Genomic DNA, 4,080 nt, shown 5'->3' on the forward strand with positions numbered 1-4,080 from the left:
ATTTTCTCTCTTTTTTTTTTTTCTTTTTTTTGAGACCGAGTCTCGCTCTGTCGTCCAGGCTGGCGTGCAGTGGTGCGATCTCGGCTCCCTGCAAGCTTCGCCACCCAGGTTCACACCCTTCTCCTGCCTCAGCCTCCGGAGTAGCTGGTGTGAGCCAGCGTGCCCAGCATTATTTTATTTTTTCTAGAGACAGGGTTTCGCCATGTTGCCCAGTCTGTTTCGCATTGTTTAACTCCTGGGCTCAAGCAATTCACACACCTTGGCCTCCCGAAGTGCTGGGATTATAGGCCGAGTCACTACACCCGGACTCTATATCATGACTTCTTTCATGGCGAGTAAGGTGACTGGAACGAGTGTAGCCTTTACCACATCTCTTATATTCATAGGGTTTTTCTCCAGTATGAATTCGTTCATGGAGCTGAAGGGAACTGAGACGACTGAAGGCTTGGTCACATTGTTTACATTCATAGGCTTTCTCTCCAGTATGAGTATTTCTATGGTTACAAAAGGAACTCAAATGACTAAAGGCTTTGCCACACTGTTTACGTTCTTAGGGTCTCTCTCCAGTATGAATGCTTCCGTGGTAACGAAGGGAAGTGGAACAGCTGAAGGCTTTATCACATTTGGTACATTTATAGGGTCTTTCTCCAGTGTGAGTCCTTTCACACGTCTTAAAATAACAAGAAAATCTGAATGTTTTCCCACATTCCTTACATTCCTAGGGTTTCCCTCCAGTGTGAGTTCGTTCATGTATTAGACAAGAACCGGAACCAGTGAACGCTTTACCACATTGTTTACATTTATAGGGTTTCTCTCCTGTGTGAGTTCTCTGATGTCTTTCAAATGAATTGAGAAAATAAAATGCTTTCCCACTTATCGTACTTTTATAACTGGATTTCTACTGTGCGTTATCCTGTGTCTTCTAACACCTGGAACAGAAACGAAGACTTTCCCACACTGTTCACATATTTATTGCTTCTTTCCATATGGTTTGTATCCTGAGTGAGCTAGGATGTGCCTGTTAAGGAGGGAATGATGTACAAAGACTTTTCCACAAACACTACATTCACATTGTTTTAATCCAGTAGAAATGTTTTCATTCAGATCAAGATTTGGAATTTGGCTGACAACTTGTCCATACTGACTACCTTCTTTGCTTTCACACAGTCTCTGTACCACATGATTTCTGTAAAAAAATGACAAGCACATTATTATTGGTTGGTTTAATAACTTTCTACTTATTAATAGGTCTTGGACTTACACTGCTGCCAATACCAAGGAAAATGCATTATTATTATTATTATTATTATTATTATTATTATTATTATTATTATTATTATTATTTCTCTTTTTGCCAGATCGAATTATTTGAAAGTAAATGGGTTACTACTGAAAACACAGCTACCACCTGCATGGCTATGACCAAATTAGTAACATTCATGTACACAATTTTGTAGTGCTATTTTTAAGTAAACTGTTTTCCAAACACTGACTGCTACACTGAAGCACGTTACATTTTGGGTGGAATTTTTCTAAAAAAAAAATAAATAAATTTCAAGTGACTCTTATTTGTTTTGATTGCTTGTTTTTAAGTTCATAACATGCTAAGATTCCTTCAGAGGACTTTATTTCCTGTTCTCAGTGCAAATTATTTTATATCTTTCCCAGGTTTTTCAAAGTGATCTTCAATATTCTGGTCTTTCCATTTGTTTCCTAAAATGCAGACCCACAAAATTATCACAAATTATTACAAACTATAGAAACATGACTAGATTTAATGTTCATTATACACAGTGCCCATGCCTGATTTCTTCACCAAATCATTCCCTTGCCACATTCCAAATCACAAACAGCACTGATGATAGGGAAATGCTTCTGTAATTAAGTGAAATGTGTTGTCATTCTCACCTACAGAAGCCAGGTTCCTGCAGGTTTCCTGCCTCACTTCTCTGTAGAGATTCTTCTGAGAAGAATCTAGCAAAACCCATTCCTCCTGGGTAAAGTTCACAGCCACATCCTCAAAAGTCATGGAGTCCTAGAACATTCCACACATGTGGATAGAAGGATGGGTGAGACTGACAGCACTGGGAATCTATACTCAATCAATAAGCTGTTTACATGATTCTAAAATTTTCAAGCATTTATTCTATGACTCAATTGTCACAACTCTTACTCTGTTCACACATACTCCCTCCCACACAGCAGTACTAATGCTAGAATTGAACTATTCAAAAACGCAACAGCAAAGTAGAAACACCCATCTCATTAGAATCTAGGGAGTAAGATGTGCTGCTAGGAGTTACCTTTCAACTTCACTTTGTACATTTCTATTATCTGTCATAATAAAATCCTACCTGATGTGCTTAAGGGAGTTAATATTGCCAGTCCTGAGACTACTTATTCTTAAAACCACCTGCTCGTAAAGTTCCATCTTTGTTTGTATTAGTAACTTACATTTTGAAAGGGATTCCACGAATCCAAGTAATAAGAATGACCCACTGCATCTAAAGGGCTTATGCAATATATTTGCCAAAACTTTTTCTGCGTAGGTTTATTATTTTGTGTCACTGCAGTGGTGCTTAGGGAACCAGCCACCAAAATACGGTCTGAACACAAAGTGTTGAATGAATTTCCCTGGTAGACAATATTTTACATGTGCTGTCGCTTGTTAACTGGGGAGCTGAGCCCATTCCATGTGATTACTCCGAGAGAGTAGGCTCATTAAATTTAATTGAGTAGTAAATAAAACCAGTAATTGATATTTAACAACACGAATACAACAATTTTTAAAATTTCTATTGCACAATGTCAAGGCAGAAAGTAATAGGAGGAAATACTACATATGTTTTTTAAAATGACACTAATGCCACCACTTCCAGATGCTATTCCTATGAAATCGCATAAATTCCCAAATCAGAGATTTTTTAGGCAAGAAAAACTACTTTTTCATACGTAGTAAAAATGACAAACGTCTAACGCTTTTTCGTCATCTAAAAAAAGAGTGATGGCTTGTCTAACATACTTCTAAGATTTTCAAATGAAAACACTCAGGACAGCACAGTATTAGCAGAGACATGAGCAAGCAGACCAAGGGAAAAAAAAGTCTTAATGACGCAGCATTTATATGGAAAGTTGATGAATGATAGAGTAGGCACTGTAGAATAGAAAAAGAAATCACATGCACTTTAAAATATGAGGCAAACCAGGCTGGCATCTACCTGGGAAAATGCATTGTCTTCTCTATTCCATGAACCATAATCAACTTATTATATATTCAAATATGAAAGATAAAACCAGAACACTTTCAGAAGTCATAGGAAGATTTTTCTTTTTACGAAGGATTAGGCAGAATTTCTTTTAGTGATAAAGGAACAGACAAACTCAAACATATTAAAATTTAGGGAATAAAAAGAAAACAGAGTGGGCCAGGTGTAGTGGCTCAGGCCTGTAATCCCAGCACCTTGGGAGGCTGAGACGGGTGATCACCTGAGGTCAGGAGGTTGAGACCAGCCTGGACAACATGACAAAACCCCGCCTTTTTGCTGTTTGTGTGTTTGTTTTTTGAGACAGAGTCTTGCATTGTCGCTTGGGCTGGGGTGCAGTGGCAAGATCTTGGCTCACTGCAACCTCCATCTCCTGGGTTCAAGCAATTCTCTTGCCTCAGCCTCCCGAGTAGCTGGGATTACAGGTGCCTGCCACCAGGCTCAGCTAATTTTTTTGTATTTGTGGTAGAGACAATTTTTCACCATGTTGGTCAGGCTGCTCTGGAACTCCTGAACTCGTGATCTGCCCACATTGGCCTCCCAAAGTGCTGGGATTACAGGCATGGGCCACCGTGCCAGGCGTAAAAAACCGTGTTTACTAAAAATACAAAAATTAGCTGGGTGTGGTGGTGGGTGCCTATAATCCCAGTTACACGGGAGACTGACACAGGAGAATCACTTGAACCCGGGAGGCGGAGGTTGCAGAGATGGCGCCACTGCACTTCAGCCGGGCTACAGAGCAAGACAGCGTCTCCAAAAAAACAAAAAACAACACCAAAGAAACCCTCAGATATCCAGATAAGAGGATACAGATGTG

The 4,080-nt window shown here is 39.5% G+C and overlaps 1 pseudogene; it reads right to left on the minus strand.

The window, feature by feature from the left end:
• Positions 1 to 241: 241 nt before the first annotated feature.
• LOC111530115 lies at positions 242 to 2,035 on the minus strand (annotated as a pseudogene).
• Between the last annotated feature and the right edge of the window lie 2,045 nt (positions 2,036 to 4,080).

This window comes from Piliocolobus tephrosceles, unplaced genomic scaffold (genome assembly GCF_002776525.5).
Source record: "Piliocolobus tephrosceles isolate RC106 unplaced genomic scaffold, ASM277652v3 unscaffolded_31240, whole genome shotgun sequence".
Lineage (NCBI taxonomy): Eukaryota > Metazoa > Chordata > Mammalia > Primates > Cercopithecidae > Piliocolobus > Piliocolobus tephrosceles.